This window comes from Chiloscyllium plagiosum, unplaced genomic scaffold, assembly GCF_037043375.1.
Source record: "Chiloscyllium plagiosum isolate Xiang-an unplaced genomic scaffold, Cpla_swu_hap1 HiC_scaffold_5, whole genome shotgun sequence".
In the NCBI taxonomy this organism is placed as follows: domain Eukaryota; kingdom Metazoa; phylum Chordata; class Chondrichthyes; order Orectolobiformes; family Hemiscylliidae; genus Chiloscyllium; species Chiloscyllium plagiosum.
Genome location: NW_028270143.1, coordinates 136,306,338 through 136,331,570, shown reverse-complemented (window position 1 = coordinate 136,331,570; position 25,233 = coordinate 136,306,338). Strand labels below are relative to the sequence as shown.

At 52.0% G+C, this 25,233-nt stretch overlaps 2 protein-coding genes across 2 annotated transcripts in view; one reads left to right on the top strand and one right to left on the bottom strand.

Moving 5' to 3' along the window:
• Window positions 1-4,189, bottom strand: part of LOC122547322 (nuclear receptor-binding protein 2-like) — a 318,269-nt gene extending 314,080 nt beyond the window's left edge. Inside the window, exon 1 of the mRNA XM_087987776.1 lies at window positions 4,132-4,189. The gene's annotated coding sequence lies outside the window, so the exon portion shown is untranslated. The remainder of the gene's footprint in view (window positions 1-4,131) is intronic.
• LOC122546194 (uncharacterized) overlaps window positions 1-25,233 on the top strand; it is a 655,534-nt gene that overhangs the window by 148,179 nt on the left and 482,122 nt on the right. The window lies entirely within an intron of this gene.

Genomic DNA, 25,233 nt, shown 5'->3' with positions numbered 1-25,233 from the left:
TTTTGACCGTTCTCCAATCATTGTATCCCATTCTGGAATATTGTGACTCTGTCTCTGTGGCTGCCCTCTGGCCCCAAACAACTGCACCTCTGTCTCCTCAAACAATAAAGGCTGCCTCAGTCCCTGACACCAACATCACGTGACTCACAGAATCATTTACAGAACAGCAGGCTATTCAGCCCATCAAGTCTGTGCTGGGTCCCTGTTGATCAGTCCGGTCAGTCCCCCTCCCCCACTCTCTCCCTGTCTTCCTGCAACTTCATTTCACTCAAATCTGTGTCCAAGGTCCTTCTGAAATCCTTCACTATCTCAAAACCATACCCCCCCCAAACCGCCCCTCCCCCACACACACACACACCCAAACTCCCCACACACACCCAGACACCCCCCCCACACACACACCTACAGACACACACACACACCCAAACTCCCCCCCACACACACACACACACCCACAGACACACACAGACACACACACACCCAAACTCCCCCCCCAACACACACACCCACAGACACACACACACCCAACCCCCCCCACACACACACCCACAGACACACACACACACCCAACCCCTCCCACACACACCCACAGACACACACACACACCCAACCCCCCCCCACACACACCTACAGACACACACACACACCCAACCCCCCCCCACACACACACAGACACACACACACACCCAAACTCCCCCACACACACACACCCACACACACACAGACACACACAGACACACACAGACACACACACACCCAAACTCCCCCCACACACACACCCACACACACACAGACACACACAGACACACACACACACCCAAACTCCCCCCCCCACACACCCACAGACACACACACACACCCAAACTCCACCCCCACACACACACACCCACACACACACACAGACACACACCCAAACCCCCCACACACAACCAAACCCCCCCTCACACACACACCTACAGACACACACAGACACACACCCAAACCCCCCACACACACCCAAACCCCCCCCACACACACACACCCACAGACACACACACACACCCAAACTCCCCCCCCCACACACACACCCACAGACACATACACACACCCAAACTCCCCCCCCCACACACACACCCACAGACACACACACACCCAAACTCCCACCCCCACACACACACACACCCACACACACACAGAGACACACACACACACCCAAACCCCCCACACACACCCAAACCCCCCCCACACACACACACCCACAGACACACACACACACCCAAACCCCCCACACACACCCAAACCCCCCCCACACACACACACCCACAGACACACACACACACCCAAACTCCCCCCCCCACACACACACACACACACCCAAACCCCCCCCCCCACACACACACACACACACCCACACACACACAGACACACACACACACCCCAAACCCCCCCCACACACACACCCACACACACCCAAACCCCCCACACACACACACATACACCCAAACCCCCCCCACAGACACACCCACCCACAGACACACACACACACCCAAACTCCCCCCACACACATACACACCCCAAACCCCCCCACACATACACACCCCAAACCCTCCCCACACACACACCCAAACCCCCCCCACACACACACACACACCCAAACCACCCCCACACACACACCCAAACCCCCCCCACACACACACACCACAAACCCCCCCCCACACACACACCCCAAACCCTCCCCACACACACACCCAAACCCCCCCCCACACACACACACCCAAACCACCCCCACACACACACCCACAGACACACACAGACACACACACACACACCCAAACTCCCCCCCACACACAGACACACACACACACCCCAAACGCCCCCACACACAACACACACCCAAACACCGCTCCCACAGACACACACACACCCACAGACACACACACACGCCCAAACTCCCCCCACACACCCACACACCCCCAAACCCCCCCACACACACACCCACAGACAGACACACACAGACACACCCCAAACCCCCCCCACACACACACCCACACACACCCAAACCCCCCACCACACACACACACACCCCCACACACCCAAACCCCCCCCCCCACAGACACACACACACCCCAAAACCCCCACACACACACACCCAAACCCACACACACACACCCAAACCCCCCCCACACACACACCCACACACACCCAACCCCCCACACACACACCCACAGACACACACACACACCCAAACTCCCCCCACACACCCACACACACCCAAACCCCCCCACACACAGACAGACACACACACACACACCCCAAACCCCCCACACACACACACCCACACACACCCAAACCCCCCCCACACACACACACCCAAACCCACCCCCCACACACACCTAAACCACCCCCACACACTCACCCACAAACACACACAGACACACACACACACACCCCAAACCCCCCACACACACATACACACCCCAAACCCCCCACCCACACACACCACAACCCCCGCCCACACACACACACACACCCCAAACCCTCCCCCCACACACACCCAAACCCACCCCACACACACCCAAACACACCCCCCACACACACCCACACACACCTAAACCACCCCCACACACACACCCACAGACACACACAGACACACACACACACCCCAAACCCCCCACACACACACCACAAACCCCCCACACACACACCACAAACCCCCACATACACACACATACCCCAATCCCCCCCACCCACACACCCAAACCCCCCCACACACCCACACACACCCAAACCCCCCCCACACACACACCCCCACACACCCAACCCCCCCACACACACACCCACAGACACACACACACACACCCAAACTCCCCCCACACACCCACACACACCCAAACCCCCCCACACACACACCCACAGACACACACAGACACACACACACACACCCAAACTCCCCCCACACACACACACACCCCCAAACCGCCCCCACACACACACCCACAGACACACACAGACACACACACACCCAAACCCCTCCACACACACCCAAACCGCCCCCACACACACACCCACAGACACACACAGACACACACACCCAAACCCCCACACACACACACCCACACACACCCAACCCGCCCCCACACACACACATCCACAGACACACACACCCACAGACACACACAGACACACACACACACCCCAACCCCCCCCACACACACATACCCCAACCCCCCCCCCACACACACACCCAACCCCCCCCACACACCCACAACCCCCCCCACACACACACACACCCCCACACACACCTCCCCCCCACACACACACACACCTATACACACACAGACACACACCCCCCACACACACGCACACACACACACCCACACACCCCCCACATACACACACACCCCACCCACACACACACACCCCCCACATACACACACCCCACCCACACACACACCACACACCCCCCTGCACACACACCCCCGCACACACACACCCACACACACTCCCCGCACACACACAGATACTCACCCCCCTACACGCACACTCACACACAACCCCCCCACACACCCACACACAACCCCCCCACACACACACACACCCACACACACATACACCCCACACGCACACACCCACACACACACCCCACACACACATACACCCCACACGCACACACCCACACACACACCCCACACACACCCACACATAAACCCCCCCCACACATACACACACACACACCCACACCCACACACACACACACACCCACACCCACACACACACCCACACCCACACACACCCACACACACACACCCACACCCCCCACACACACACACACCCATCCACCCACCCACACACCACCCCCCCAACACACACACTCCCTTCCCCCTGTACACCTCGAACAAATCTCCCTCTATCCCCCCTCCATTCTCCAACCTGACCCGGGAACTGTCCTCCCTCTTCCCTGGGACCATTCTGGTGAGTCACTGTCCACCCGCTCAGGGACCCTCCCATTTTTATAAAGGAATGAAAAATAAAATCCCGTCTTCCAAACATCTGGGGCCCAATCCCGAATGCTCCCTCTGTCTCTGTGCCTTTCCCTTCCCTTCCCTCAATGCCATTTAGCACGCGGAGCGGGGGTGGGATGTGTGTGCTCACCCTGATGTGGCTCTCTCTCTTGTCAATCCAGTACTTGTGAAATTTGACAATGTTGGGATGTTCCAGTTGCATGAAATGCTCAAAAACCAACTTAATATTCTCCTGTGGGGAGGAGGCGAGAGTTCCCAGTCAGAAAGAGGGGCTTGTTAGACAGGGCAGAACCAGCTCCTTCCCCCCACCCCATCCCCATTCCCTCCCACAGCACAGGGACAGGGGGTTCGCCTCAGTCTTTCTATACCGGGAGGGAGTCACTGTCACCTGGGAATTGGCAGCAGGCCCAGCACAATCAATCCCAAAGGGAATTGGGGAAGGAGAGACAGAAACAAGGATTTACCAACTTATCACCGAATCGATACAGCACAGGAGGCCATTCAGCCCAATGTACACCCACTAGCTCTTCCTCATGGTCTCGAGCAGTGGAGCTCATGAGAGATCCTTCAAGGCTCCAGCAGTCATTACCCTCCAGCTGTTTGGTTCCATGACATCTCTCAACCCTCTCCCCTCAGAAGGAAAGCCGAGGCAATACGAGAGCCCAGCTGAAAATGCTGTTCCACATCCAACACCATAAGACCATCAGACACAGGAGCAGATTTAGGCCATTCAGCCCATCCAGTCTGCTCCACCATTCGATCATGGCTGACATGTTCCTCAACCCCATTCTCCAGTCTTCTCCCCGATCCCTCTACCAACCAAATAGCCTAATGTGAGGCACCTTATCAAAATCTTTCAGAGAACCCTCATATATTACATGTACATCAAGATCCCCTTGATCTATCCCACTTGTTACTGCCACTCAGGTGGATAGAGCTTGTATGAAGGCCTATGGTGTATTAGCGTTCATTAGCAGAGGGATTGAATTCAAGAGTCGTGAGGTGATGTTGCAGCTGTACAGGACTTTGGTTAGGCCACATTTGGAGTACTGTGTGCAGTTCTGGTCGCCTCACTTTAGGAAAGATGTGGAAGCTTTGGAGAGGGTGCAGAGGAGATTTACCAGGATGTTGCCTGGAATGGAGAATAGGTCGTACGAGGATAGGTTGAGAGTGCTAGGCCTTTTCTCATTGGAATGGCGAAGGATGAGGGGTGACTTGATAGAGGTTTATAAGATGATCAGGGGAATAGATAGAGTAGACAATCAGAAACCTTTTCCCCGGATACAACAGAGTGTTACAAGGGGACATAAATTTAAGGTGAAGGGTGGAAGGTATAGGGGGGATGTCGGGGGGTGGGTTCTTTACCCAGAGAGTGGTGGGGGCATGGAATGCGCTGCCTGTGGGAGTGGTAGAGTCAGAATCTTTGGTGACCTTTAAGCGGCAATTGGATAGGTACATTGATGGGTGCTTAAGCTAGGACAAATGTTCGGCACAACATCGTGGGCCGAAGGGCCTGTTCTGTGCTGTATTGTTCTATGTTCTATGTTCTGAAGAATTCCAGTGACTGTTTCAGGAAAGATTTCCCCTTCACGAACCTGCACTGATTACCTCTGCTAATGCATCCTTTATAACAGACTCCAACATTTCCCCAATAGCAGACATTGTGATAACTCACCAGCAGTTGTCTGATTTTTGTCTCCTCCCCTTTTTACATAAAACTGTTACACTGGCAGTTTCTCAATCCCCTGAGACATTTCCAGCATCTTAGGATCCCTGGAAGATTATGACCAGTCCATTCACAATCAAGTCTGGAGCTAAATTCCTTTAAAATCTCAGGATGCAACACATCAGGTTTAGGGACTTGTTAAAAATTCATGGACAGAATGTGGGTGTCTCTGGCTGGCCAGTCTTTATTGCACATCCCTTGGGCGGCACGGTGGCTCAGTGGTTAGCACTGCTGCGTCACAGGGCCAGTGGTCTCTGGGTTCCAATCCAGCCTCGGGTGACTGTCTGTGTGGAGTTTGCACATTCCCCCCCTGTCTGCGTGGGTTTCCTCCCACAGCCCAGAGATGTGCAGGTCAGGGTGAATTGGTCACCGAAAATTACCCACCATGTGCAGGCTAGGTGGGTTAGCCATAGGCAATGTAGGGATTGGGGTGGGATGCTCTTCAGAGGGTCAGTGTGGAGTTGTTGGGCTGAATGTCCTGGGAATCTAGGATTGCCCTTGAATGAATGTATGATTTTATTGTCAAATATAATCTTGAAGATACAGCGAATGGCATTTTGTTGCCAATAAGTCTTCATCATCTGTTCAAGCTGGGGTCTTAGGCACAGCTTCAGGGCTTCAGCAAGATCTCTGCAAGGTGTCCTGATCCTCAGGGAATCTTCGCTCCAGGAACAGCAACACTGATTAGATTAGATTCCCCACAGTGTGGAAACAGGCCCTTCGGCCCAACCAGTCTACACCACCCCTCGGAAGGGTAACCCACCCAGACCCACTTCCTTCTGACTAATGCATCTAACACTACGGGCAATTTAGAATGACCAAGCCACCCTGACCTGCCCATCTTTGGACTGTGGGAGGAAACCCACGCAGACACGGGGAGAACGTGCAAACTCCACACAGACAGTCGCCCGAGGCTGGAATCGAACCTGGGACCCTGGTGCTGGGAGGCAGCAGTGCTAACCACTGAGCCACAGTGCCACCACGGAGAGCTGGCCCTGGAGACCCCAGTTTTGCTGTCTGACCAACACCGAGAAGGTTGGGGTGGGGGTGAAGCTGCCTTCCTGACCCGCTGCAGTCCATGTGCTGTGGGTTGACCCACAATGCCCTGAGGGAGGGAATTCCAGGATTCTGACCCAGTGACAGTGAGGGAACGGTGATAGTGAGGGGCTTGGAGGGGAACCTGCAGGGGGTGGTCCTTCTAGACGGAAGTGGGAGTGGGTGTTTGTGGATGTGGTGCCAATCAAATGGGGGCTGCTTTGCCCTGGATGGTGTTGAGCTTCTTGAGTGTTTGTTGGAGCTGCCCCCATCCAGGGCAAGTGGGGAGTATTCCAACAACACTCCTGCCTTGTCCCTTGTAGATGGTGGACAGGCTTTGGGGAGTTAGGAGGGGAGTTACTCGCTGCAGGATTCCCAGCCTCTGACCTGCCCTTGTAGCCGCTGTGTTTATGTGGTGAGTTCAAGTGAGTGTCTGGCCACTGGTCACCCTCAGGATGTTGATAGTGGGGGATTCAGTGATGGTAACACCATTGAATGTCAAGGAGTGGTGGTTAGATTATCTTTAATTGGAGATGGTCAGAGCCTGGTATTTGTGTGGCACGAATCTTACTTGTCACTTGTCAGCCCAAGCCTGGATACTGTCCAGATCCTGTTGTATTTGGGCACGGGCTACTTCAGTATCTGAGGAGTTGCGAATGGGGCTAAACTCTGTGCAATCATCAGCGAGCATCCCCACCGCTGACCTTATGGCAGAGGGAAGGTCATTGATGAAGCAACTGAAGATGGTTGGGCCTAGGACACTACCCTGAGGGACCCCTGCAGAGATGTCCTGGAGCTGAGATGATTGACCTCCAAAATCCACGACCATCTCACTGTGTCAGGTCTGACTCCAACCAGAGGAGAGTTTGCCCCCGATACCAATTGAGCCCAGTTTTGCCAGGGTTCCGTGATGCCATATTTGGCTGAATGCTTGATGCCAAGGGCTGTCCCTCTCCGCTCCCCTCTGGAATCCAGCTCTTCTGTCCCTGTTTGACCCAAGGCTGGAATGAGGTCAGGAGCTGAGTGACCCTGGGGAAACCCAACTGGGCATCGCTGAGCAGGTGCTGCTTGGTAGCCCTGTTACTGACACCGCCCATACACTGAGTTGTTGGATCAGTTTGAAGTCTGTCCGTTTAGTACGGTGATGGTGCTACACAACAAAGGGCAACTAGAGCTGGTGAATAACTCCTGGCCCGGAGACAATAAAGAAACACCAGGAGCTGGGTGTATATTTGTGCCGTTGTGTCATTGCACGTAGTGACGAATGCTCACCTCATGAAGGTGGAAGAGCCGGTGATTGGGGAAATCAACCTCGTTCCAGGCGACCTCCACCCCCTCCTCAGTGTCCATGGCGAGGAAGGTGCTCTCAATGCTAGCTGCAGTGCCCTGCCTCACCTGCAGGAGGAGCAGTATTGACAGTGACTCAGGAAAGCAGACAGATCAATCCCACTCAAACCCATCTCCAGAGTCATCAGAACACAGCACCCAGCCAGCCAGAGAAGGGACCCTGTCCCCTGCCCATGCAGTCACACAGCCTCCAAGTACCATCAGCACCTCACAGCTAATGATGTTCTACTCCATTGGACCAAATGTAACAAGTATGCACAGCAAGATCCCACTAAAGGCAACTTGCTACCAGGTAACAGCACATTTGAACAACCACCACCAATTCCCAAAACTCTTAAAAAGTCACTCTCCCCCCTCACTCCCTGCTCCATTTATTATCCCACCCAGTCTAATCCCACTCTCCCCCCTCACTCCACGCTTCCTTTAATATCCCACCCAGTCTAATCCCACTTTCCCCCCTCACTCCACGCTTCCTTTAATATCCCACCCAGTCTAATCCCACTTTCCCCCCTCACTCCCCGCTCCCTTTAATATCCCACCCAGTCTAATCCCACTTTCCCCCCTCACTCCCCGCTCCCTTTAATATCCCACCCAGTCTAATCCCACTTTCCCCCCTCACTCCACGATCCTTTTAATATCCCACCCAGTCTAATCCCACTTTCCCCCCTCACTCCCCGCTCCCTTTAATATCCCACCCAGTCTAATCCCACTTTCCCCACTCACTCCACGCTCCTTATAATATCCCACCCAGTCTAATCCCACTTTCCCCCCTCACTCCCCGCTCCCTTTAATTTCCCACCCAGTCTAATCCCACTTTCCCCCCTCACTCCACGCTCCTTTTAATATCCCACCCAGTCTAATCCCACTCTCCCCCTTCACTCCCCACTCCCTTTAATATCCCACCCAGTCTAATCCCACTTTCCCCCCTCACTCCCCGCTCCCTTTAATATCCCACCCAGTCTAATCCCACTCTCCCCCTTCACTCCCCACTCCCTTTAATATCCCACCCAGTCTAATCCCACTCTCCCCCCCTCACTCCCCACTCCCTTTAATATCCCACCCAGTCTAATCCCACTCTCCCCCCTCACTCCCCACTCCCTTTAATATCCCACCCAGTCTAATCCCACTTTCCTCCCTCACTCCACGCTCCTTTTAATATCCCACCCAGTCTAATCCCACTCTCCCCCTTCACTCCCCGCTCCCTTTAATATCCCACTCAGTCTAATCCAACTCTCCCCCTCACTCCCCGTTCCCTTTACTATCCCACCCAGTCTAATCCCACTCTCCACCCTCACTCCCCGTTCCCTTTACTATCCCACCCAGTCTAATCCCACTCTCCCCCCTCACTCCCCACTCCCTTTAATATCCCACTCAGTCTAATCCCACTCTCCCCCCTCACTCCCCACTCCCTTTAATATCCCACCTGGTCTAATCCCACTCTCCCCCTGCATTCCCCGCTCCCTTTAATATCCGACTCAATCTAATCCCTCTTTCTCCCTCACTCCCCGCTCCCTTTAATACCCCACTCAGTCCAATCCCTCACTCCCCCACAGTCCCCGCTCCCTTTACTATCCCACCCAGTCTAATCCCAATCTCCCCGCCCACTCCCCGCTCCCTTTAATATCCCACTCACTCTAATCCCACTCTCCCCCTCACTCCCTTTAATATCCCACTCACTCCAATCCCACTCTCCCCCTCACTCCCCGCTCCCTTTACTATCCCACTCAGTCTAATCCCACTCTCCCCCTCACTCCCTTTAATATCCCACCCAGTCCAATCCCACTCTCCCCCACACTCCCTTTAATATCCCCCCCAGTCCAATCCCACTCTCCCCCACACTCCCTTTAATATCCCACCCAGTCCAATCCCACTCTCCCCCTCACTCCCTTTAATATCCCACTCACTCCAATCCCACTCTCCCCCTCACTCCCCGCTCCCTTTACTATCCCACTCAGTCTAATCCCACTCTCCCCCCTCACTCCTTGCTCCCTTTAATATCCGACTCAATCTAATCCCTCTCTCCCTCTCACTCCCCGCTCCCTTTAATACTCCACTCAGTCCAATCCCTCTCTCCCCCTCACTCCCCGCTCCCTTTAATACCCCACTCAGTCCAATCCCTCTCTCCCCCTCACTCCCCGCTCCCTTTAATACCCCACTCAGTCCAATCCCTCTCTCCCCCTCACTCCCCACTCCCTTTAATATCCCACTCACTCCAATCCCACTCTCCCCCTCACTCCCCGCTCCCTTCAATATCCCACCCAGTCTAATCCCACTCTCCCCCCTCACTCCTTGCTCCCTTTAATATCCGACTCAATCTAATCCCTCTCTCCCTCTCACTCCCCGCTCCCTTTAATACTCCACTCAGTCCAATCCCTCTCTCCCCCTCACTCCCCGCTCCCTTTAATACCCCACTCAGTCCAATCCCTCTCTCCCCCTCACTCCCCGCTCCCTTTAATACCCCACTCAGTCCAATCCCTCTCTCCCCCTCACTCCCCGCTCCCTTTAAAATCCCTCCCAGTCCAATCCCACTCTCCCCCCTCACTCCCCGCTCCCTTTAATATCCCACGCAGCCCACTCCCACTCTCCCCCCTCACTCCCCGCTCTCTTTGATATCCCACCCAGTCTAATCCCCCTTCCCCCCCCCCACTCCCCGCACCCATCAATATCCCACCCAGTCCAATCCCACTTCCTGAAGAAGGGCTTATGCCCGAAACGTCGATTCTCCTGTTCCCTGGATGCTGCCTGACCTGCTGCGCTTTTCCAGCAACACATTTTCAGCTCTGATCTCCAGCAATCCCACTCTCCCCCTCACTCCCTTTAATATCCCACCCAGTCCAATCCCACACTCCCCCTCACTCCCTTTAATATCCCACCCAGTCCAATCCCACTCTCCCCCATACTCCCTTTAATATCCCCCACAGTCCAATCCCACTCTCCCCCACACTCCCTTTAATATCCCCCCCAGTCCAATCCCACTCTCCCCCACACTCCCTTTAATATCCCACCCACTCCAATCCCACTCTCCCCCACACTCCCTTTAATATCCCACTCACTCTAATCCCACTCTGCCCCTCCTCCCCACTCCCTTTAATATCCCACTCACTCTAATCCCACCCTCCCCCTCCTCCCCACTCCCTTTAATATCCCCCCCAGTCCAATCCCACTCTCCCCCACACTCCCTTTAATATCCCACCCAGTCCAATCCCACTCTCCCCCTCACTCCCTTTAATATTCCACTCAATCTAATCCCACTCTCCCCCTTCACTCCCCGCTCCCTTTAATATCCCACTCAATCTAATCCCACTCTCCCCCTTCACTCCCCGCTCCCTTTAATATCCCACTCAGTCTAATCCCCTTCTACCCCCTCACACCTCGCTCCCTTCAATATCCTACCCAGTCTAATCCCACTCTCCCCCCTCACTCCTTGCTCCCTTTAATATCCGACTCAATCTAATCCCTCTCTCCCTCTCACTCCCCGCTCCCTTTAATACTCCACTCAGTCCAATCCCTCTCTCCCCCACACTCCCCGCTCCCTTTAATATCCCACCCAGTCTAATCCCACTCTCCCCCTCACTCCCCGCTCCCTTTAAAATCCCTCCCAGTCCAATCCCACTCTCCCCCCTCACTCCCCGCTCCCTTTAATATCCCACGCATCCCACTCCCACTCTCCCCCCTCACTCCCCGCACCCTTTGATATCCCACCCAGTCCAATCCCACTTCCTGAAGAAGGGCTTATGCCCGAAACGTCGATTCTCCTGCTCCTTGGATGCTGCCTGACCTGCTGCGCTTTTCCAGCAACACATTTTCAGCGCTGATCTCCAGCAATCAACTCTCCCCCAAACTCCCTTTAATATCCCACCCAGTCTAATCCCAATCTCCCCGCTCACTCCCCACTCCCTTTAATATCCCACTCACTCTAATCCCACTCTCCCCCACACTCCCCGCTCCCTTTAATATCCCACTCACTCTAATCCCACTCTCCCCCCTCACTCCCCGCTCCCTTTAATACCCCAATCAGTCCAATCCCTCTCTCCCCCACAGTCCCCGCTCCCTTTAATATCCCACCCAGTCCAATCCCACTCTCCCCCTCACTCCCTTTAATATTCCACTCAATCTAATCCCACTCTCTCCCCTCACTCCCCGCTCCCTTTAATATCCCACTCTGTGTAATCCCACTCTCCCCCTTCACTCCCCGCTCCCTTCAATATCCCACCCAGTCTAATCCCACTCTCCCCCCTCACTCCTTGCTCCCTTTAATATCCAACTCAATCTAATCCCTCTCTCCCCCACACTCCCCGCTCCCTTTAAAATCCCTCCCAGTCCAAACCCACTCTACCCCCTCACTCCACGCTCCCTTTAATATCCCACGCAGCCCACTCCCACTCTCCCCCCTCACTCCCCGCACCCTTTGATATCCCACCCAGTCCAATCCCACTCTCTTGAAGAAGGGCTTATGCCCGAAACGTCGATTCTCCTGTTCCCTGGATGCTGCCTGACCTGCTGCGCTTTTCCAGCAACACATTTTCAGCTCTGATCTCCAGCAATCCCACTCTCCCCCAAACTCCCTTTAATATCCCACCCAGTCCAATCCCACTCTCCCCCTCACTCCCTTTAATATCCCACCCAGTCTAATCCCAATCTCCCCGCCCACTCCCCGCTTCTTTAATATCCTGCTCAGCCCACTCCCACTCTCCCCCTCACTCCCCGCTCCCTTTAATATCCCACTCAGTCCAATCCCTCTCTCCCCCTCACTCCCCGCTCCCTTTAATACCCCACTCAGTCCAATCCCTCACTCCCCCACAGTCCCCGCTCCCTTTATTATCCCACTCAGTCTAATCCCACTCTCCCCCCTCACTCCACGCTCCCTTTAATATCCCACCCAGTCCAATCCCACTCTCCCCCCACTCCCTTTAATATTCCACTCAATCTAATCCCACTCTCCCCCCTCATTCCCCGCTCCCTTTAATATCCCACTCTCCCCCCTCACTCCACGCGCCCTTTAATACCCACCCAGTCCAATCCCACTCTCCCCCCACTCCCTTTAATATTCCACTCAATCTAATCCCACACTCCCCCCTTACTCCCCGCTCCCTTTAATATCCCACTCAGCCCACTCCCACTCTTCCCCCTCACTCCCCGCTCCCTTTAATACCCCACTCAGTCCAATCCCTCACTCCCCCACAGTCCCCGCTCCCTTTATTATCCCACTCAGTCTAATCCCACTCTCCCCCCTCACTCCCCGCTCCCTTTAATATCCCGCTCAGCCCAATCCCTCTCTCCCCCTCACTCCCCGCTCCCTTTACTATCCCACCCAGTCTAATCCCACTCTCCCCCCTCACTCCCCGCTCCCTTTAATATCTGACTCAATCTAATCCCACTCTCCCCCCTCACACCCCGCTCCCTTTAATACCCCACTCAGCCCAATCCCTCTCTCCCCCCCACTCCCCGCTCCCTTTAATATCCCACTCAGTCTAATCCCACTCTCCCCCCTCACTCCCCGCTCCCTTTAATACCCCACTCAGCCCAATCCCTCTCTCCCCCCCACTCCCCGCTCCCTTTAATATCCCACTCAGTCTAATCCCACTCTCCCCCCTCACACCCCACTCCCTTTAATATCCCACCCAGTCCAATCCCTCCCTCCCTCTCACTCCCTGTTCCCTTTAATATTCCACTCAGTCCAATTCCACTCTCCCCCCTCACTCCCTGCTCCCTTTAATATCCCACCCAGTCCAATCCCTCCCTCCCTCTCACTCCCTGCTCCCTTTAATATTCCACTCAGTCCAATTCCACTCTCCCCCTCACTCCCTGCTCCCTTTAATATCCCACTCAGTCCAATCCCTCCCTCCCTCTCACTCCCTGCTCCCTTTAATATCCCACCCAGTCCAATCCCTCCCTCCCTCTCACTCCCCGCTCTCTTTAATATTCCATTCAGTCTAATCCCACTCTCCCCCCCCTCACTCCCTTTAATATCCCACCCAGTCCAATCCCACTCTCCCCCTCAACCTTCATGTCATCCCATTATTTGAGAAGCGAGTGAGAGAGAAAACAGGGAACTACAGAGCAGTTAGCTTACATCAGTGGAAGGGAAAATGCTGAACCGTATTGTAAGGTTGGGACATACAGTCACATCTGAAAATGTGTTGCTGGAAAAGCGCAGCAGGTCAGGCAGCATCCAGGGAACAGGAGAATCGACGTTTTGGGCATAAGCCCTTCTTCAGGAATCTTCAGGCTTAAGCCTGAAACGTCGATTCTCCTGTTCCCTGAATGCTGCCTGACCTGCTGCGCTTTTCCAGCAACACATTTCCCGCTCTGATCTCCAGCATCTGCAGACCTCACTTTTTCCTCATATAGTCACATGGTCAGCAGTGGTCTGATTGGACACAGTCGGTGTGGGAGATAGGGAAATGATCTTTGGTGAACTTGGAGAGTTTTGAAAATGTTACTAACAGAATTGATAAAGGGGAGGTGTCCTGCAATGAGTACCTCACCTGTCTCCCAAAGGCTTAACAGCCATTGACAATGGACAAGTCAGGAGTGTGATAGAGGGGGATGTAGAGAGGGTCGGGGGAGTTACATTACTGATTGAGGAGAATGTCCCACCTACACTGAGAGAGGGGACATCTTGGAGGGATCATCCAGCAAGACCATCAGGATCGAACTCAGGAATAAGGAAGGTTCAGTCGCTGTGATGGGCTTATACTACAGGCTCCCAGTAACCAGTGGGACAGAGAAGACCCGATATGTAAGCAGATGGAAAGACAACAGGGTTGCTGCAGTTGGGTGGTTTTAACTTCCCCAACACTGACTGGGATTCCTTTAGTGTCCGCGGCTTATACAGAGCAGAATTTGTTCAGTGCATCCAGGAAGGTTTCTTCAAACAGTATGTGGGTGTGTGTGTGTGTGGATAGTCCAACAAGGGGAGGGGCCGTGCTAGACCTTGTATTGGGGAATGAGCCTGGATTTGGCATGTGAACACATAAAAATTATTTGGATGAAAATACAGAGGGTCTACTTTGTAAGTTTGCATAAAATCTGAAAATTCATGGAGCTGTGGATAGTGAGGAAGATTGTCAAAGGATACATCAGGATATAGATCAATTGGAATGATAGGTGGAGGGATGACAGAGGGAGTTTAATCCAGGCACGTGTGAGGTAATGCATTTTGGGAGGATAAATTTAAGAGGAATGTATATAGTAAATGGTAAGAGCAGAGCACTGGTCTACAGCAGGATCTTGGGGTACAAGTCCATCGCTCCCTGAAAGAGGCAACACAAGTGGATAACGTGGTAATGAACGCTCACCTTCATCAGTTGGGGTAATGAGTATAAAAGTCACCACGCAAGTTACAGGAAGTGATCTCCAATTGGTATTAGCACTAAGCTATGAACCTAGAGACCCTGGTAATGTTCTAGGGTCCCTTGTTTGACTTTGACTAGGGCAGATGGTGGAATTTGAATTCAATAAATACATGGAATTTAGGGTCTAATGACGACCATGAAACCTTCCAGCTCCGCGAGCTAACTTATGTCCAAACCATTGTCGATTATTGGAGAAACCCAGCTGGGTCACTAATGTACTTTAGGGAAGGAAACTGCCATCCTTACCTGGTCTGGCCTCCATGTGACTCCAGACCCACAGCAATGTGGGTGGCTCTCAACTGCCCTCTGGGCAATTAGGGACAGGCAATAAACATTGGCCCAGCCAGTGACACCCACATACAGCTGTGTAGAAATTTAATTCGGCGACATCTGGAGTACTGTGTGCAGTTCCGCTCCCTACACTATAAGAAGGATGTGGAGGCTTTGGAGAGGGTGTAGATGAGGTTGACCAGGATGCTAGGAGAAAGTGAGGGCTGCAGACGCTGGAGATCAGAATCAAGAATGTGTTGCTGGAAAAGCGCAGCAGGTCAGGCAGCATCCGAGGAGCAGGAGAATCGATGTTTCGGGCATAAGCCCGTCATCAGGATGTTGCCTGGACTGGAGCGTATTCGCTATAAGGAGAGGTTGGACAAACGTGGGTTTTTTTTATTAGAGTGTTAGAGGCTGAGGAGTGACCTGATAGAAGTCTATAAAATTATAAGAGGAACGGATAGTTAGAGTCTTTTGAAATGGAGATGTTCAAAAGGCTATTTGAAGGGACTGAAGTTGCAGGGGGTTGGGGTCAGAGTAGGAGAGAGGGACTGAGTGGATTGTTCTACAAGGAGCCAGCATGGAGCCAGTGACAGTGGGTGGGGATATGGGGTCTGTGGGTATCCAAGGGGGGGTTGAAGGACTTACCTGGGGTCTGTGTGAACCGTGCTGTTTGGGGAGGAGTGTTCTGTGGAGATGATTTCAGAGTCTGTCGTTAATAATCACACAATACCAGCTTTCACCAGGTAGCTGTGGAGTATGATGAAGGAACAGCACTCAAAAAGCTAGTGCTTCCAAATAAACCTGTTGGACTATAACCTGATGTTGTGGGATTTTTAACTTCGTCCACCCCAGTCCAACACCAGCAGTGTCTGTGTCGCCTCAGCTCTGGAACATACTGACATTTTCTGTCGTCAGTTAGTCAGAAGGATTTCATCAAGACTCAATTAGCTCACAGGGTGAGGATAGGACACTGACCTTCAGGAACACAGGCACAGCAAGGAATGATGATCAAATACAGAGCGATTTGGTGCAGCTGATGAAGCCAATAAGGAATTCAGATGAAATTTCTTTCTCCAAAGTTTTGTGTGAATGTGGAACTTGCTGCTGCAGGCAGAGCTGAGATAAATGGCTTGGTGCATTAAAGTTGGAGTTGGATGACGCAGAATGGAATGGGAGGATTTGCTCAGAGGTTGTGTACACAAGGTGGGAGGAGGCTCCACAAAAATACAGGGTGGTCATTATGGGGGACTTTAACTTCCCCAACATTGACTGGAAATGCTATCACTCTAGTACATCGGATGGATCAGTTTGTGTCCAATGTGTACAGGAGGGTTTCCTGACACAGTATGTCGAAGGGCCGACAAGAGGGGAGGCCACACTGGATCTGGTGCTTGGTAATGAACCAGGCCAGGTGTTTGATTTAGTTGTAGGTGAGCACTTTGGAGAGAGTGACCATAATTCAGTTACATTTAGTTTAGCGATGGAAAGGGATAGGTACATGCCACAGGTCAAGAGTTATCAATGGGGCAAGGGCAATTATGATGGGATTAGGCAAGAATTAGGATGCATAGAATGGGGCAGCAAAATGCAGGGGATGCAGACAATGGAAATGTGGAGCTGGTTTAAGGAACAGATATTGCGTGTCCTTGATCGGTATGTCCCTGTCAGGGAGGGAGGTAGTGATAAGGTAAGGGAACTGTGGTTTACGACAGAAACTGCATCTCTTGTTGAGCAGAAGAAGGAGGCTTATGTGTTGATGAGGCAAGATGGTTCAGATGAGGCGATGGAGAGTTACAGATCAGCGAGGGAGGATTTAAAGAGAGAGTTAAGAAGAGCAAAGAGAGGACACGAGCAGTCTTTAGCAAACAGAACTTTCGATAGGTAAAAGGATGATTAGAGTCGGAATAGAGCCTGTCAAGACAGAAGTGGGAAGTTGTGTGTGGACCCGGTGGAGATCAGAGAGGTGCTAAATGAACATTTCTCATCGGTTTTCACTCAGGAAAAGGAGAATGTTGTAGAGGAGAAGACTGAGGTACGAGATCTACGAGATATGTAGATTGTCCAACCAGAGGGGAGGCCATATTGGATTTGGTACTCGGTAATGAACCGGGACAAGTGGTGGACTTGTTAGTGGGTGAACATTTTGGTGATGGTGACCACAATTCTGTGACTTTCACCTTGGTTATGGAGAGAGATAGGTGCGCACAACAAGGTAGATTTTATAATTGGGGGAAGGGAAATTACGATGCTGTAAGGCAGGATTTGAGGAGCATACGTTGGGAGCTTAGGCTGTCAGGGAAGGATGTGGTGGAAATGTGGAACTTTTTCAAAGAGCAGATACGACGTGTCCATGATATGTATGTACCTATCAGGCAGGAAAGAAATGGTCGTGTGAGGGAGCCTTGGTTGACGAGAGAGGTTGAATGTCTGGTAAAGAGGAAGAAGGAGGCTTACATAAGGTTGAGGAAACAGGATTCAGACAGAGCAGTGGAGGGATACAGGATAGCCAGAAGGGACCTGAAGAAAGGGATTAGGAGAGCTAAGAGAGGGCATGAAAAATCGTTGGCGGATAGGATCAAGGATAACCCCAAGGCATTTTATGCGTATGTGAGAAACCTGAGAATGACGAGAACGAGGGTAGGTCCGATCAAGGACAGTAGTGGGAGACTGTGTATTGAGTCGGAAGAGATAGGAGAGGTCTTGAACAAGTACTTCTCTTCAGTATTTACGAACGAGAGGGACCGTATTGTAGAAGAGGAGAGTGTGAAATGGACTGGCAAGCTAGAAGAGATACCTGTTAGGAAGGAAGATGTGTTGGACATTTTGAACAACTTGAGGATAGACAAGTCCCCCGGGCCTGACGGGATATATCCTAGGATTATGTGGGAAGCAAGAGAGGAAATTGCAGTACCGTTGGCAATGATCTTCTCGTCTTCACTGGCAAAGGGGGTGGTACCAGGGGACTGGAGAGTAGCAAATGTTGTGCCCCTGTTCAAAAAAGGGAATAGGGATAACCCCGGGAATTACAGGCCTGTTAGTCTTACTTCTGTGGTAGGCAAAGTAATGGAAAGGGTACTGAAGGATAGGATTTATGAGTATCTGGAAAGACACTGCTTGATTAGGGACAGCCAGCACGGATTTGTGAAGGGTAGGTCTTGCCTTACAAGTCTTATTGAATTCTTCGAGGAGGTGACCAAGCATGTGGATGAGGGTAGAGCAGTGGATGTAGTGTACATGGATTTTAGTAAGGCATTTGATAAGGTTCCCCATGGTAGGCTTATGCGGAAAGTCAGGAGGCATGGGATAGAGGGAAATTTGGCCAATTGGATAGAAAACTGGCTAACCGGTCGAAGGCAGAGAGTGGTGGTAGATGGTAAATATTCAGCCTGGAGCCCAGTTACAAGTGGAGTTCCGCAGGGATCAGTTCTGGGTCCTCTGCTGTTTGTAATTTTTATTAATGACTTAGATGAGGGAGTCGAAGGGTGGGTCAGTAAATTTGCAGATGATACGAAGATAGGTGGAGTTGTGGACAGTGAGGAGGGCTGTTGTCGGCTGCAGAGGGACTTAGATATGATGCAGAGCTGGGCTGAGGAGTGGCAGATGGAGTTCAACCCTGTCAAGTGTGAGGTTGTCCATTTTGGAAGAACAAATAAGAATGCGGAATACAGGGTTAATGGTCGGGTTCTTAGTCAGGTGGAGGAACAGAGGGATCTTGGGGTCTATGTTCATAGATCTTTGAAGGTTGCCACTCAGGTGGATAGAGTTTGTAAGAAGGCCTATGGAGTATTATCGTTCATTAGCAGAGGGATTGAATTCAAGAGTCGTGAAGTGATGTTGCAGCTGTACAGGACCTTGATAAGGCCACATTTGGAGTACTGTGAGCAGTTCTGGTCGCCTCACTTTAGGAAAGATGTGGAAGCTTTGGAGAGGGTGCAGAGAAGATTTACCAGGATGTTGCCTGGAATGGAGAGGAAGTCGTACGAGGATAGGTTGAGAGTTCTCGGCCTTTTCTCGTTGGAACGGCGAAGGATGAGGGGTGACTTGATAGAGGTTTATAAGATGATCAGAGGAATAGATAGAGTAGACAGTCAGAAACTTTTTCCCGGGTACAACAGAGTGTTACAAGGGGACATAAATATAAGGTGAAGGGTGGAAGGTATAGGGGAGATGTCAGGGGTGGGTTCTTTACCCAGAGAGTGGTGGGGGCATGGAATGCGCTGCCTGTGGGAGTGGTAGAGTCGGAATCATTGGCGACCTTTAAGCGGCATTTGGATAGGTACATGGATGGGTACTTAATCTAGGTTAGAAGTTCGGCACAACATCGTGGGCCGAAGGGCCTGTTCTGTGCTGTATTGTTCTATGTTCTATGTTCTATATTAGACTGGAAAGGATCGAGGTTTGTTACAAACAGGTGTTATCAATTCTAGGAGTGAAAGTAGACAAGTCCCCTGGACCAGATGGGATTTATCCGAGGATTCTCTGGGAAGCTCGGGAGGAGATGGCGGAGCCTTTGGCTTTGATCTTTGAGTTGTCATTGTCTACAGGTTTAGTACCAGAGGACTGGAGGATTGCAAATGTTGTGCCCTTGTTCAAGAAGGGCAGCAGAGATGACCCAAATAATTATAGACCAGTGAGCCTTACTTCTGTTGTAGGAAAAGTTTTGTAAAGGATTATACGAGAGCGGATTTTTAATCATCTAGAGCAACAATTTGATTTCAGATAGTCAACATGGTTTCGTCAAGGGCATGTCATGTCTCACAAATCTCATTGAGTTTTTTGAGAAGGTGACCAAGCATGTAGATGAGGGTAGGGCAGTTGACGTGGTATACATGGACTTCAGTAAAGCCTTTGATAAGGTTCCACATGATAGGCTGTTGGAGAAAATGCAGAGGCATGGAATTGAGGGTGATTTAGCAGTTTGCATTAGAAACTGGCTTTATGAAAGAAGGCAGCAAGTGGTGGTTGATGGAAAGTATTCAGCCTGGAGTCCGGTTACTAGTGGTGTGCCACAAGGATCTGTTTTGGGACCACTGCTGTTTGTCATTTTTATAAATGACTGAGACGCAGGCATAGGTGGATGGATTAGTAAATTTGCAGATGACACTAAAGTCGGTGGAGTAGTGGACAGTGTGGAAGAATGTTACAGGTTGCAGGGGGACTTGGATAAACTGCAGAATTGGGCTGAGAGGTGGCAAATGGAGTTCAATGCAGCTAAATGTGAGGTGATGCACTTTGGGAAGAATAACAGGAAGGCAGATTACTGGGTCGATGGAAAGTTTCTTGGTAGTGTGGATGTGCAGAGGGATCTTGGGGTCCATGTACATAGATCCCTGAAAGTTGCCACCCAGGTGGATAGTGCTGTTAAGAAGGCATAAGGTGTGATAGGTTTCCATTCGTAGAGGGATTGAGTTCCGGAACCGCAATATCATGCTGCAACTATACAAAACGCTGGTGCGGCTACACTTGGAATATTGTGTACAGTCTGGTCCCCATATTTCGGGAAGGATGTGGAAGCATTGGAAAAGATGCAGAGGAGATTTACTAGGATGTTGCCTGGTCTGGAGGGAAGGTCTTATGAGGAAAAGCTGAAAGACTTGGGTCTGTTCTCATTGGAAAGAAGGCGGCTCAGAGGGGATTTGATAGAGACATACAAGATGGTCAGAGGATTAGATAGGGGAGACAGTGAAAGGCTTATTTTTAGATTAGAGTGGTGCTGGAAAAGCACAGCAGGTCAGACAGCATCCAAGAAGCAGGAAAATCGATGTTTCAGGCATTCCTGATGAAGGGCTTTTGTCTGAAACGTCGATTTTCCTGCTCCTCGGATGCTGCTGAACTGCTGTGCTTTTCCAGCACCACTCTAATCTAGACACTGATTTCCAGCATCTGCAGTCCTCACTTTTGCCTAGTGAAAGTCTTTTTCCTAGGATGATGGTGTTAGCGTGTACGAGGGGCATAACTACAAATTGAGGGGTGATAGATTTAAGACAGAAGTTAGAGGCAGGTTCTTTACTCAGAGGGGGGTAAGGGCGTGGAATGCCCTACCTGCTAATGTAGTTAACTCAGCCACATTAGGGAGATTTAAACAATCCTTGGATATGCACATGGATGATTTTGAGATAGTGTAGGGGGATGGGCTTAGATTAGTTCACAGGTTGGCGCAACATTGAGGGCCGAAGGGCCTGTTCTGCGCTGTATTGTTTGATGTTCCCATTCCAAGTCTCTCTCCACCTCACTGGGAGAGCTGGATTCAAACTCCCTCTCACTAAAGCACGTTACCCAAGCACCAGTCTGCAGGGGGGGTGAATGGTGTGCGTCTGCATTGTAAAACTCTGGGAAGCGTGAAGATGACATTATGTTCTGTCATACTGACATTAGTAAGTAAGGTGCATGCTGGTGTCTTGAGGATGAGAATGGGAAGTTAACAGCAGATAGCGTGGAAATGCAGGAGAGGTTTCTCACTTCCCTGGAGTAACCTCTGGAACATACAAAACCATTTTTGAGTCAGCGAAATGTGTATGAAGTGTGCTCCCAGCTGCTGTGTCCATGAGACTGCAGGCTGGTTTTGGTCTAGCTGATTTCATGTGGCTGCCTGTTTGCTCTGTCCTTGACAGTTGCTGCTACACCTGGTTGACTGTCTGCCAAACCTCTCTCCAGTGTCCTGCCAGAGGCAGTCTCGATGTTGAAATATTAAACATGATTACAGTGATCACAGGAGCAGGACAACCCTGGGCTACAACCTTGATTGAGAGTCAGGGTCAACGCTCAGAACCCAGGATCAAAAACAAACACAGCTGATATCGATAAACAGCTTTCCCATGTTCAAACCTCACTCAGTGTTTCACAAGAGGTTGAGATAACCTGTACCACCAAACAACACTAAACCACTTTCACAGATAACCAAGGGCTTAATTGCAAAGGGAGCTTTCACGGAGTGTCTGAAATGAAAGGTGAGAGGTGAAGGGATTTCGAGAGAGAATTCTGGAGCTCAGACCCTGGGATGCACAATTAGCAAAGCAATGGCAAGCAGGGGGTGGGCCAGAGACCAGAACTGGACAGGCACAGGGATCTTGGAGGATTATAGGGTTGTCAGAGATTCCAGTGACAGGGAAAAGTGAGAGTATGGAGGAGTGAGAGAAAAAGGTACAAATATAAACATTCAGGTGTTGCAAACAGAAACTGATGGCAGTCACTGGGTGGGGCAGGGCGTAATGGTACACAACAGTTTCTTTCAGATAATCAATCCCCAAGTGTACATGGAAATAATCAAACAGTGAGAATTTTATCCAGTGGATACTGACTGCACATGAACAGGATGGTCTATGTGAGTGTGGATATGTCCAGGATATGGAAATAAGAACAAAGTAAGGGTTGTTGGCAATCCTCTCCAACACTTTCTGCTTTTATGCATTATTTATTTTGCATTGTTGAAGTAATTGTGAATTAAGTGACTGCTCTGTTCTTTGTATCATTTTAAGGCATGTAAGTGGGCTGCGGAGGAACCCTGCATTACACAGACACACTAACATCAAAGGAGCAAGGTATTTCCGACTGACGACCTGCAGGAAGACATATTTGCTGGGACCTGCCAAATGATATAAATCTCTCTCTATATCTCTATAGATGAGGGGCTTGTCTTATGAAGAAAGATCGAGCAGTCTATATTCTTCAGAGTTGAGAAAAATGAGAGGAGATCGAATTGAGGAATAGAAGATGCTAAAAGGGAATTGACAGCAGATTGAGGGCAATCTATAACAGGAGGTCAAAGTCTGAGGATAAGGGCTGTCCGATATAAAACAGAGAGAGGGACAATTTACATTTCTCATGTTCGAAACTGCTGGAGTGGAGATGGGGTGAGGGGATCCGTCTGTGAACTTGTTTACATCATCACACCATCTCCTTGACTCCAGACAGCAGGACGCTAACAATGTCAGGGGTCTACCTGTGTTCCCGCAGAGGTCTGGGATCAGAGCTCAGCCTGGGACACAACAATGATGGACTTGGCCTTATTGATCAGACAGTGAGTGACACTTAGCGATTAGCTGGTGAACACATATGAGACCGTGAGTGTATGAGAGTACCTGTGTGTTGGTGAGTGAATTCCTCCTCTCTCCCCTTCCCTCTCTTTCTCTCCCTCCACCCCACCCTCTCCCCACCACCTAATCCCCCTCCTCCCCTCTCCCTCCCTCCCTCCCTCCCTCTCTCCCCCCTCCCTCTTTCTCTTCCCCTCTCCCTCCCTCTCTCCCTCTCCCCCCTCCCTCTTTCTCTTCCCCTCTCCCTCCCTCTCCCCCCACCCTCTCCCCTGTCACCCCTCCCTCCCTCTCCCCCTCCCTCTCACCCCATCTCCCCACTCCCCCTCCCTCCCCCCTCTCCCTTTCCCCCTCCCCCCCTCTCCCCCTCCCTCCTTCTTCCCCCTCCCTCTCCCCCCCCTCTCCCCCTCCCTCCTTCTTCCCCCTCCCTCTCCCCCCCACTCTCTCCCTCCCCCCTCCCTCTCCCCCCCCTCTCCCTCCCCCCTGTGTGACCTGTTCGGGCCGTTTTTGCCAGCGGCCGCACTGACTCTCCTCCAGGACCTCAGCCTCCTCCTCCTCCTCCTCCTCGCTCTCCTCCATCTCCTGCTCTCCGCCGGCCGGCTCCGCGCTCCCTCTCTCCGCCCGGGACATCGCCTGTTCCCGGGGACTGCCCTGTCTCCGCTCGCCCCCGCAGCAGCTCCGACCCCCAGTCAGTTCTCTCTCCGGTGGGATCACTCTGTGCTCAGAGAGAGAGCTGTGTCCCTCTCACTGGGACCAGCCCGAGAGTGGAGTCCTCTGGCTGGGGGGGGGGTGGGTGGGGAGGAAAGCCCTGCTGAGCCACCCTCCCAGGCTGAGGGAAAGCACACCCCAGGCTTCTGTCCTCAACAAAGATTTACTGCTTATTACAAACAGAGTCTCAGTGCACACAAACACTTTCAGACCATGATGTGGAGGTGCTGGGGTGGACAAAGTTAAAAATCCCACAACACCAGGTTAGAGTCCAACAGGTTCTTTACTCAGCGAGTCGTGAGTTCATGGAATGCCCTGCCAGTAGCAGTGGTGGACTCTCCCTCTTTATGGGCATTTAAGCGGGCATTGGATAGGCATATGGAGGATAGTGGGCTAGTGTAGGTTAGGTGGGCTTGGATCGGCGCAACATCGAGGGCCGAAGGGCCTGTACTGCGCTGTATTCTTCTATCTATCTATCTATGAGGTTTATGTGGAAGCACTAGCTTTCAGAGCGCTGCTCCTTCACCAGGTGGTGGTCAGACCAACCCAGGCCCCTGCCTCTGTGTGAGACAGCAGAGCCACCATCCAGCCTTCCTGACTCACTGCAGTCCGTGTGCTGTGGGTTGACCCACAATACTCAGGACGGGATTGGAACTCTATGGGCAATTTAGTACGATCAGTTCGCCCAGTTGGACTGTGGGAGGAGGCTGGAGCACCCAGAGGAAACCCACACAGACACGGGGAGAGTGTGCAGACTC